This window comes from Stigmatopora nigra, unplaced genomic scaffold, assembly GCF_051989575.1.
Source record: "Stigmatopora nigra isolate UIUO_SnigA unplaced genomic scaffold, RoL_Snig_1.1 HiC_scaffold_38, whole genome shotgun sequence".
NCBI lineage: Eukaryota > Metazoa > Chordata > Actinopteri > Syngnathiformes > Syngnathidae > Stigmatopora > Stigmatopora nigra.
Genome location: NW_027551617.1, coordinates 252672 through 267461, shown reverse-complemented (window position 1 = coordinate 267461; position 14790 = coordinate 252672).

The following is a 14790-nucleotide window of genomic DNA, read 5'->3' as shown; positions in this document are numbered from 1 at the left end:
AACCAAACCATATCTCAAACCCCTAACAATAACCCTAACCCAAACCATAACCCCAACCATAGCCATAACCCCAACCATAACCCCAACCCTAACCATAACCCTGACCATAACCCCAACCATAACTCCAATCATAACCCAAACCATAACCCTAACCATAACCCCAACCCCTAACAATAACCCTAACCCAAACCATAACCCCTAACCCCTAAAAATATCCCTAACCCAAACCATAACCCCTAATAATAACCCTTACCCAAACCATAAACCCCAACCCCTAACAATAACCCTAACCTAAACCATAACCCCAACCATTACCATCACCCAAACCATAACCCCTAACCCCTAACAATAACCCTAACCCAAACCATAACCCCAACCCCTAACAATAACCCTAACCCAAAACCTAACCCAAAACCTAACCCAAAACCTAACCCAAAACCTAACCCAAAACCTAACCCAAAACCTAACCCAAAACCTAACCCAAAACCTAACCCAAAACCTAACCCAAAACCTAACCCAAAACCTAACCCAAAACCTAACCCAAACCATAACCATAACCCAAACCATAACCCCTAACAATAACCTTAACCCAAACCATAACCCCAACCCCTAACAATAACCCTAACCCAAACCATAACCCCAACCCCTAACAATAACCCTAACCTAAACCATAACCCCAACCATAACCCAAACCATAACCATAACCCAAAACATAACCCCTAACTCCTAACAATAACCCTAAACCAAACCATAACCCCAACCCCTAACAATAACCCTAACCCAAACCATAACCCCAACCATAAACAAAACCCAAACCATAACCCCAACCATAACCTTAACCATAACCGTAAACATAACCATAACCCCTAAACCCTAACAATAACCCTAACACAAACTATTACCCCAACCCCTAACAATAACCCTAACCCAAACCATAATCCCGTTCATAACAGTAACCCCAACAATAACCATAACCCCTAACCCCTAAAAATAACGCTAACCCATACCATAACCCCAACCATAACCTTAACCATAACCGTAAACCAAACCATAACCCCTAAACCCTAACAATAACCCTAACACAAACTATTACCCCAACGCCTAACAATAACCCTAACCCAAACCATAACCCCAACGCCTAACAATAACCTTAACCCAAACCATAACCCCAACCCCTAACAATAAACCTAACCTAAACCATAACCCTAACCCCAACCATAACCATACACCAAACCATCACCATAACCCAAACCATCACCATAACCCCTAACAATAACCCTAACCCAAACCATAACCCCAACCCCTAACAATAACTCTAACCCAAACCATAACCATAACCCTAACAGTAACCATAACCCAAACCATAACCCCTAACAATAACCCTAACCCAAACCATAACCCCAACCCCTAACAATAACTCTAACCCAAACCATAACCATAACCCTAACAGTAACCATAACCCAAACCATAACCCCTAACAATAACCCTAACCCAAACCATAACCCCAACCCCTAACAATAACCCTAACCTAAACCATAACCCCAACCATTACCATAACCCAAAAACATAACCCCTAACCCCTAACAATAACCCTAACCCAAACCATAACCCCAACCCCTGACAATAACCCTAACCCAAACCATAACCCCAACCCCTAACAATAACCCTAACCCAAACCATAACCCCAACCCCTAACAATAACCCTAACCCGAACCATAACCAAAACCCAAACCATAACCCCTTATCCCTTACAATATTCCTAACCCAAACCATAACCCCAACCCCTAACAATAACCCTAACGTAAACCATAACCCCAACCATAACCAGATTCCCAACCATAAACATAACCCCAACCAAAACCATATTCCCAACCTTAGCCATAACCCCAACCATAAACCCAACCCTAACCATAACCCTAACCATAACCCCAACCATAACTCCAACCATAACCCCAACCATAACCCCAACCATAACCCCAACCATAACCCCAACCATAACCATAACCATAACCCCAACCCCTAACAATAACCCTAACCCAAACCATAACCCCTAACCCCTAACAATATCCCTAACCCAAACCATAACCCCTAATAAAAACCCTAACCCAAACCATAACCCCAACCCCTAACAATAACCTAACCTAAACCATAACCCCAACCATTACCATAACCCAAACCATAACCCCTAACCCCTAACAATAACCCTAACCCAAACCATAACCCCAACCCCTAACAATAAACCTAACCCAAAACCTAACCCAAAACCTAACCCAAAACCTAACCCAAAACCTCACCCAAAACCTCACCCAAAACCTCACCCAAAACCTCACCCAAAACCTCACCCAAAACCTCACCCAAAACCTAACCCAAAACCTAACCCAAAACCTAACCCAAAACTTAAACCAAACCATTACCATAACCCCAACCATAACCATAACCCAAACCATAACCCCTAACAATAACCCTAACCCAAACCATAACCCCAACCCCTAACAATAACCCTAACCTAAACCATAACCCCAACCATAACCATAACCCAAACCATAACCATTACCCAAAACATGACCCCTAACTCCCAACATTAACCCTAAACCAAACCATAACTCCAACCCCTAACAATAACCCTAACCCAAACCATAACCCCAACCATAACCAAAACCCAAACCATAACCCCTAATCCCTTAAAATAACCCTAACCCAAACCATAACCCCAACCCCTAACAATAACCCTAACCTAAACCATAACCCCAACCATAACCCAAACCATAACCCCTAACTTCTAACAATAACCCTAACCCAAACCCCTAACAAGAACCCTAACCCAAACCATAACCCCTAATCCCTTAACATAACCCTAACCCAAACCATAACCCCAACCCCTAACAATAACCCTAACCTAAACCATAACCCCAACCATAACCATAACCCAAAACATAACCCCTAACTCCCAACATTAACCCTAAACCAAACCATAACTCCAACCCCTTACAATAACCCTAACCCAAACCATAACCCCAACCCCTAACAATAACCCTAACCTAAACCATAACCCCAACCATAACCATAACCCAAACCATAACCATAACCCAAAACATAACCCCTAACTCCCAACATTAACCCTAAACCAAACCATAACTCAAACCCCTAACAATAACCCTAACCCAAACCATAACCCCAACCATAACCAAAACCCAAACCATAACCCCTAACTTCTAACAATAACCCTAACCCAAACCCCTAACAAGAACCCTAACCCAAACCATAACCCCTAATCCCTTAAAATAACCCTAACCCAAACCATAACCCCAACCCCTAACAATAACCCTAACCTAAACCATAACCCCAACCATAACCCAAACCATAACCCCTAACTTCTAACAATAACCCTAACCCAAACCCCTAACAAGAACCCTAACCCAAACCATAACCCAAACCATAACCCAAACCATAACCCCCAACCCCTAACAATGACCCTAACCCAAACCATAACCCCCAACCCCTAACAATAACCCTAACCCAAACCATAACCCGAACCCAAACCATAACCCAAACCATAACCCCCAACCCCTAACAATAACCCTAACCCAAACCATAACCAAAACCATAACCCAAACCATAACCCCAACCCCTAACAATAACCCTAACCTAAACCATAACCCCAACCATAACCCAAACCATAACCCCTAACTTCTAACAATAACCCTAACCCAAACCCCTAACAAGAACCCTAACCCAAACCATAACCCAAACCATAACCCCCAACCCCTAACAATAACCCTAACCCAAACCATAACCCCCAACCCCTAACAATAACCCTAACCCAAACCATAACCCGAACCCAAACCATAACCCAAACCATAACCCAAACCATAACCCCCAACCCCTAACAATAACCCTAACCCAAACCATAACCAAAACCATAACCCAAACCATAACCCTAACCCAAACCATAACCCCAACCATAACCAGATTCCCAACCATAACCATAACCCCAACCAAAGCCATATTCCCAACCATAGCCATAACCCCAACCATAACCCCAACCATAACCCCAACAATAACCCCAACCATAACCATAACCCTAACCATAACCCCAACCATAGCCCCAACCATAACCCCAACCATAACCCCAACCATAACCCCAACCATAACCCCAACCCTTACCCAAACCATAACCCCTAACCCCTAACAATATCCCTAACCCAAACCATAACCCCTAACAATAACCCTAACCCAAACCATAACCCCAACCATAACCATAACCCAAACCATAACCATAACCCAAACCATAACACCAAACCCCCAACAATAAACCTAACCCAAGCCATAATCCCATCCATAACCATAACCCCAACAATAACCATAACCCAAACCATAACCCCTAACACCTAAAAATAACGCTAACCCAAACCATAACCTTAACCATAACCGTAAACCAAACCATAACCCCTAAACCCTATCAATAACCCTAACACAAACTATTACCCCAACGCCTAACAATAACCCTAACCCAAACCATAACCCCAACGCCAAACAATAACCTTAACCCAAACCATAACCCCAACGCCAAACAATAACCTTAACCCAAACCATAACCCCAACCCCTAACAATAAACCTAACCTAAACCATAACCCTAACCATAACCCCAACCTTAACCCAAACCATAACCCCAACCCCTAACAATAAACCTAACCTAGACCATAACCCTAACCATAACCCCAACCATAACCATAAACCAAACCATCACCATAACCCAAACCATCACCATAACCCAAACCATCACCATAACCCCTAACAATAACCCTAACCCTAACCCAAACCATAACCCCAACCCCTAACAATAACTCTAACCCAAACCATAACCATAACCCAAACAGTAACCATAACCCAAACCATAACCCCTAACAATAACCCTAACCCAAACCATAACCCCAACCACAAACAATAACCCTAACCCAACCCATAACCATAACCCAAAACACAACCCCTAGCAATAACCCTAACCCAAACCATAACCCCAACCCCTAACAATAACCCTAACCCAAACCATAACCCAAACCATAACCCCAACCCCTAACAATAACCCTAACCCGAACCATAACCCCAACCATAACCAAAACCCAAACCATAACCCCTTATCCCTTACAATATTCCTAACCCAAACCATAACCCCAATCCCTAACAATAACCCTAACCTAAACCATAACCCCAACCATAACCAGATTCCCAACCATAAACATAACCCCAACCAAAACCATATTCCCAACCATAGCCATAACCCCAACCATAACCCCAACCCTAACCATAACCCCAACCATAACTCCAACCATAACCCCAACCATAACCCCAACCATAACCCCAACCATAACCCAAACCATAACCCCAACCCCTAACAATAACCCTAACCCAAACCATAACCCCTAACCCCTAACAATATCCCTAACCCAAACCATAACCCCTAATAATAACCCTAACCCAAACCATAACCCCAACCCCTAACAATAACCCTAACCTAAACCATAACCCCAACCATTACCATAACCCAAACCATAACCCCAAACCCCTAACAATAACCCTAACCCAAACCATAAATCCAACCCCTAACAATAACCCTAACCCAAAACCTAACCCAAAACCTCACCCAAAACCTCACCCAAAACCTAACCCAAAACTTAACCCAAACCATAACCATAACCCCAACCATAACCATAACCCAAACCATAACACCTAACAATAACCCTAACCCAAACCATAACCCCAACCCCTAACAATAACCCTAACCTAAACCATAACCCCAACCATAACCATAACCCAAAACATAACCCCTAACTCCCAACATTAACCCTAAACCAAACCATAACTCCAACCCCTTACAATAACCCTAACCCAAACCATAACCCCAACCCCTAACAATAACCCTAACCTAAACCATAACCCCAACCATAACCATAACCCAAACCATAACCATAACCCAAAACATAACCCCTAACTCCCAACATTAACCCTAAACCAAACCATATCTCAAACCCCTAACAATAACCCTAACCCAAACCATAACCCCAACCATAGCCATAACCCCAACCATAACCCCAACCCTAACCATAACCCTGACCATAACCCCAACCATAACTCCAATCATAACCCAAACCATAACCCTAACCATAACCCCAACCCCTAACAATAACCCTAACCCAAACCATAACCCCTAACCCCTAAAAATATCCCTAACCCAAACCATAACCCCTAATAATAACCCTTACCCAAACCATAAACCCCAACCCCTAACAATAACCCTAACCTAAACCATAACCCCAACCATTACCATCACCCAAACCATAACCCCTAACCCCTAACAATAACCCTAACCCAAACCATAACCCCAACCCCTAACAATAACCCTAACCCAAAACCTAACCCAAAACCTAACCCAAAACCTAACCCAAAACCTAACCCAAAACCTAACCCAAAACCTAACCCAAAACCTAACCCAAAACCTAACCCAAAACCTAACCCAAAACCTAACCCAAAACCTAACCCAAAACCTAACCCAAAACCTAACCCAAACCATAACCATAACCCAAACCATAACCCCTAACAATAACCTTAACCCAAACCATAACCCCAACCCCTAACAATAACCCTAACCCAAACCATAACCCCAACCCCTAACAATAACCCTAACCTAAACCATAACCCCAACCATAACCCAAACCATAACCATAACCCAAAACATAACCCCTAACTCCTAACAATAACCCTAAACCAAACCATAACCCCAACCCCTAACAATAACCCTAACCCAAACCATAACCCCAACCATAAACAAAACCCAAACCATAACCCCAACCATAACCTTAACCATAACCGTAAACATAACCATAACCCCTAAACCCTAACAATAACCCTAACACAAACTATTACCCCAACCCCTAACAATAACCCTAACCCAAACCATAATCCCGTTCATAACAGTAACCCCAACAATAACCATAACCCCTAACCCCTAAAAATAACGCTAACCCATACCATAACCCCAACCATAACCTTAACCATAACCGTAAACCAAACCATAACCCCTAAACCCTAACAATAACCCTAACACAAACTATTACCCCAACGCCTAACAATAACCCTAACCCAAACCATAACCCCAACGCCTAACAATAACCTTAACCCAAACCATAACCCCAACCCCTAACAATAAACCTAACCTAAACCATAACCCTAACCCCAACCATAACCATACACCAAACCATCACCATAACCCAAACCATCACCATAACCCCTAACAATAACCCTAACCCAAACCATAACCCCAACCCCTAACAATAACTCTAACCCAAACCATAACCATAACCCTAACAGTAACCATAACCCAAACCATAACCCCTAACAATAACCCTAACCCAAACCATAACCCCAACCCCTAACAATAACTCTAACCCAAACCATAACCATAACCCTAACAGTAACCATAACCCAAACCATAACCCCTAACAATAACCCTAACCCAAACCATAACCCCAACCCCTAACAATAACCCTAACCTAAACCATAACCCCAACCATTACCATAACCCAAAAACATAACCCCTAACCCCTAACAATAACCCTAACCCAAACCATAACCCCAACCCCTGACAATAACCCTAACCCAAACCATAACCCCAACCCCTAACAATAACCCTAACCCAAACCATAACCCCAACCCCTAACAATAACCCTAACCCGAACCATAACCAAAACCCAAACCATAACCCCTTATCCCTTACAATATTCCTAACCCAAACCATAACCCCAACCCCTAACAATAACCCTAACGTAAACCATAACCCCAACCATAACCAGATTCCCAACCATAAACATAACCCCAACCAAAACCATATTCCCAACCTTAGCCATAACCCCAACCATAACCCCAACCCTAACCATAACCCTAACCATAACCCCAACCATAACTCCAACCATAACCCCAACCATAACCCCAACCATAACCCCAACCATAACCCCAACCATAACCATAACCATAACCCCAACCCCTAACAATAACCCTAACCCAAACCATAACCCCTAACCCCTAACAATATCCCTAACCCAAACCATAACCCCTAATAAAAACCCTAACCCAAACCATAACCCCAACCCCTAACAATAACCTAACCTAAACCATAACCCCAACCATTACCATAACCCAAACCATAACCCCTAACCCCTAACAATAACCCTAACCCAAACCATAACCCCAACCCCTAACAATAAACCTAACCCAAAACCTAACCCAAAACCTAACCCAAAACCTAACCCAAAACCTCACCCAAAACCTCACCCAAAACCTCACCCAAAACCTCACCCAAAACCTCACCCAAAACCTCACCCAAAACCTAACCCAAAACCTAACCCAAAACCTAACCCAAAACTTAAACCAAACCATTACCATAACCCCAACCATAACCATAACCCAAACCATAACCCCTAACAATAACCCTAACCCAAACCATAACCCCAACCCCTAACAATAACCCTAACCTAAACCATAACCCCAACCATAACCATAACCCAAACCATAACCATTACCCAAAACATGACCCCTAACTCCCAACATTAACCCTAAACCAAACCATAACTCCAACCCCTAACAATAACCCTAACCCAAACCATAACCCCAACCATAACCAAAACCCAAACCATAACCCCTAATCCCTTAAAATAACCCTAACCCAAACCATAACCCCAACCCCTAACAATAACCCTAACCTAAACCATAACCCCAACCATAACCCAAACCATAACCCCTAACTTCTAACAATAACCCTAACCCAAACCCCTAACAAGAACCCTAACCCAAACCATAACCCCTAATCCCTTAACATAACCCTAACCCAAACCATAACCCCAACCCCTAACAATAACCCTAACCTAAACCATAACCCCAACCATAACCATAACCCAAAACATAACCCCTAACTCCCAACATTAACCCTAAACCAAACCATAACTCCAACCCCTTACAATAACCCTAACCCAAACCATAACCCCAACCCCTAACAATAACCCTAACCTAAACCATAACCCCAACCATAACCATAACCCAAACCATAACCATAACCCAAAACATAACCCCTAACTCCCAACATTAACCCTAAACCAAACCATAACTCAAACCCCTAACAATAACCCTAACCCAAACCATAACCCCAACCATAACCAAAACCCAAACCATAACCCCTAACTTCTAACAATAACCCTAACCCAAACCCCTAACAAGAACCCTAACCCAAACCATAACCCCTAATCCCTTAAAATAACCCTAACCCAAACCATAACCCCAACCCCTAACAATAACCCTAACCTAAACCATAACCCCAACCATAACCCAAACCATAACCCCTAACTTCTAACAATAACCCTAACCCAAACCCCTAACAAGAACCCTAACCCAAACCATAACCCAAACCATAACCCCCAACCCCTAACAATAACCCTAACCCAAACCATAACCCCCAACCCCTAACAATAACCCTAACCCAAACCATAACCCGAACCCAAACCATAACCCAAACCATAACCCCCAACCCCTAACAATAACCCTAACCCAAACCATAACCAAAACCATAACCCAAACCATAACCCTAACCCAAACCATAACCCCAACCATAACCAGATTCCCAACCATAACCATAACCCCAACTAAAGCCATATTCCCAACCATAGCCATAACCCCAACCATAACCCCAACCATAACCCCAACAATAACCCCAACCATAACCATAACCCTAACCATAACCCCAACCATAGCCCCAACCATAACCCCAACCATAACCCCAACCATAACCCCAACCATAACCCCAACCATAACCCCAACCATAACCCCAACCCTTACCCAAACCATAACCCCTAACCCCTAACAATATCCCTAACCCAAACCATAACCCCTAACAATAACCCTAACCCAAACCATAACCCCAACCATAACCATAACCCAAACCATAACCATAACCCAAACCATAACACCAAACCCCCAACAATAAACCTAACCCAAGCCATAATCCCATCCATAACCATAACCCCAACAATAACCATAACCCAAACCATAACCCCTAACACCTAAAAATAACGCTAACCCAAACCATAACCTTAACCATAACCGTAAACCAAACCATAACCCCTAAACCCTATCAATAACCCTAACACAAACTATTACCCCAACGCCTAACAATAACCCTAACCCAAACCATAACCCCAACGCCAAACAATAACCTTAACCCAAACCATAACCCCAACGCCAAACAATAACCTTAACCCAAACCATAACCCCAACCCCTAACAATAAACCTAACCTAAACCATAACCCTAACCATAACCCCAACCTTAACCCAAACCATAACCCCAACCCCTAACAATAAACCTAACCTAGACCATAACCCTAACCATAACCCCAACCATAACCATAAACCAAACCATCACCATAACCCAAACCATCACCATAACCCAAACCATCACCATAACCCCTAACAATAACCCTAACCCTAACCCAAACCATAACCCCAACCCCTAACAATAACTCTAACCCAAACCATAACCATAACCCAAACAGTAACCATAACCCAAACCATAACCCCTAACAATAACCCTAACCCAAACCATAACCCCAACCACAAACAATAACCCTAACCCAACCCATAACCATAACCCAAAACACAACCCCTAGCAATAACCCTAACCCAAACCATAACCCCAACCCCTAACAATAACCCTAACCCAAACCATAACCCAAACCATAACCCCAACCCCTAACAATAACCCTAACCCGAACCATAACCCCAACCATAACCAAAACCCAAACCATAACCCCTTATCCCTTACAATATTCCTAACCCAAACCATAACCCCAACCCCTAACAATAACCCTAACCTAAACCATAACCCCAACCATAACCAGATTCCCAACCATAAACATAACCCCAACCAAAACCATATTCCCAACCATAGCCATAACCCCAACCATAACCCCAACCCTAACCATAACCCCAACCATAACCCCAACCATAACTCCAACCATAACCCCAACCATAACCCCAACCATAACCCCAACCATAACCCAAACCATAACCCCAACCCCTAACAATAACCCTAACCCAAACCATAACCCCTAACCCCTAACAATATCCCTAACCCAAACCATAACCCCTAATAATAACCCTAACCCAAACCATAACCCCAACCCCTAACAATAACCCTAACCTAAACCATAACCCCAACCATTACCATAACCCAAACCATAACCCCAAACCCCTAACAATAACCCTAACCCAAACCATAAATCCAACCCCTAACAATAACCCTAACCCAAAACCTAACCCAAAACCTCACCCAAAACCTAACCCAAAACCTAACCCAAAACTTAACCCAAACCATAACCATAACCCCAACCATACCCATAACCCAAACCATAACCCAAACCATAACACCTTACAATAACCCTAACCTAAACCATAACCCCAACCATAACCATAACCCAAAACATAACCCCTAACTCCCAACATTAACCCTAAACCAAACCATAACTCCAACCCCTTACAATAACCCTAACCCAAACCATAACCCCAACCCCTAACAATAACCCTAACCTAAACCATAACCCCAACCATAACCATAACCCAAACCATAACCATAACCCAAAACATAACCCCTAACTCCCAACATTAACCCTAAACCAAACCATATCTCAAACCCCTAACAATAACCCTAACCCAAACCATAACCCCAACCATAGCCATAACCCCAACCATAACCCCAACCCTAACCATAACCCTGACCATAACCCCAACCATAACTCCAATCATAACCCAAACCATAACCCTAACCATAACCCCAACCCCTAACAATAACCCTAACCCAAACCATAACCCCTAACCCCTAAAAATATCCCTAACCCAAACCATAACCCCTAATAATAACCCTTACCCAAACCATAAACCCCAACCCCTAACAATAACCCTAACCTAAACCATAACCCCAACCATTACCATCACCCAAACCATAACCCCTAACCCCTAACAATAACCCTAACCCAAACCATAACCCCAACCCCTAACAATAACCCTAACCCAAAACCTAACCCAAAACCTAACCCAAAACCTAACCCAAAACCTAACCCAAAACCTAACCCAAAACCTAACCCAAAACCTAACCCAAAACCTAACCCAAAACCTAACCCAAAACCTAACCCAAAACCTAACCCAAAACCTAACCCAAAACCTAACCAAAAACTTAACCCAAAACCTAACCCAAACCATAACCATAACCCAAACCATAACCCCTAACAATAACCCTAACCCAAACCATAACCCCAACCCCTAACAATAACCCTAACCCAAACCATAACCCCAACCCCTAACAATAACCCTAACCTAAACCATAACCCCAACCATAACCCAAACCATAACCATAACCCAAAACATAACCCCTAACTCCTAACAATAACCCTAAACCAAACCATAACCCCAACCCCTAACAATAACCCTAACCCAAACCATAACCCCAACCATAAACAAAACCCAAACCATAACCCCAACCATAACCTTAACCATAACCGTAAACATAACCATAACCCCTAAACCCTAACAATAACCCTAACACAAACTATTACCCCAACCCCTAACAATAACCCTAACCCAAACCATAATCCCGTTCATAACAGTAACCCCAACAATAACCATAACCCCTAACCCCTAAAAATAACGCTAACCCATACCATAACCCCAACCATAACCTTAACCATAACCGTAAACCAAACCATAACCCCTAAACCCTAACAATAACCCTAACACAAACTATTACCCCAACGCCTAACAATAACCCTAACCCAAACCATAACCCCAACGCCTAACAATAACCTTAACCCAAACCATAACCCCAACCCCTAACAATAAACCTAACCTAAACCATAACCCTAACCCCAACCATAACCATACACCAAACCATCACCATAACCCAAACCATCACCATAACCCCTAACAATAACCCTAACCCAAACCATAACCCCAACCCCTAACAATAACTCTAACCCAAACCATAACCATAACCCTAACAGTAACCATAACCCAAACCATAACCCCTAACAATAACCCTAACCCAAACCATAACCCCAACCCCTAACAATAACTCTAACCCAAACCATAACCATAACCCTAACAGTAACCATAACCCAAACCATAACCCCTAACAATAACCCTAACCCAAACCATAACCCCAACGCCTAACAGTAACCATAACCCAAACCATAACCCCTAACAATAAACCTAACCCAAACCATAACCCCAACCACAAACAATAACCCTAACCGAACCCATAACCATAACCCAAAACATAACCCCTAGCAATAACCCTAACCCAAACCATAACCCCAACCCCTAACAATAACCCTAACCCAAACCATAACCCAAACCATAACCCCAACCCCTAACAATAACCCTAACCCAAACCATAACCATAACCCAAACCATAACCCCTAACAATAACCCTAACCCAAACCATAACCCCAACCACAAACAATGGGAGACACAGTTGGAAACCTTCACGTGGTGTCTCCTGAGAGGCCGCTCGCCGCGGCCTGCGAATTCCAACAAATACCACTCAGAGCTGCCAACAAGGAACGTGGCACCCTACGTTTTTCATCCAGCCGGAGACATTTGACTGCCCCTCACCTCCGACTACCCCCCGGATGAAATAACCCGCGTTCCAGTGGCAACTCTAGCGCTATCTGAGGGCAATCCTCAGGCGCTTGTAGTGCAACAACAACAACAACAACAACCACAAACAATAACCCTAACCCAACCCATAACCATAACCATAACCCAAAACATAACCCCGAGCAATAACCCTAACCAAAACCATAACCCCAACCCCTAACAATAACGCTAACCCAAACCATAACCCAAACCATAACCCAAACCATAACCCAAACCATAACCCAAACCATAACCCAAACCATAACCCAAACCATAACCCAAACCATAACCCAAACCATAACCCAAACCATAACCCAAACCATAACCCAAACCATAACCCAAACCATAACCCAAACCATAACCTAAACCATAACCCCTTATCCCTTACAATATTCCTAACCCAAACCACAACCCCAACCCCTAACAATAACCCTAACCTAAACCATAACCCCAACCATAACCAGATTCCCGACCATAAACATAACCCCAACCAAAACCATATTCCCAACCATAGCCATAACCCCAACCATAACCCCAAACCTAACCATAACCCTAACCATAACCCCAACCATAACTCCATCCATAACCCCAACCATAACCCCAACCATAACCACGACCATAACCCCGACCATAACCCCGACCATAACCCAAACCATAACCCCAACCCCTAACAATAACCCTAACCCAAACCATAACCCCAACCATAAACAAAACCCAAACCATAACCCCTAATCCCTTAAAATAACCCTAACCCAAACCATACCCCCAACCCCTAACAATAACCCTAACCTAAACCATAACCCCAACCATAACCCAAACCATAACCCCTAACTTCTAACAATAACCCTAACCAAAACCCCTAACAAAAACCCTAACCCAAACCATAATCCCATCCATAGCCATAACCCCAACCATAACCATTACCCAAACCATAACCCCAAACCCCTAACAATAACCCTAACCCAAACCATAACCCTAACCCAAACCATAACCCCAACCATAACCAGATTCCCAACCATAACCATAACCCCAACCAAAACCATATTCCCAACCATAGCCA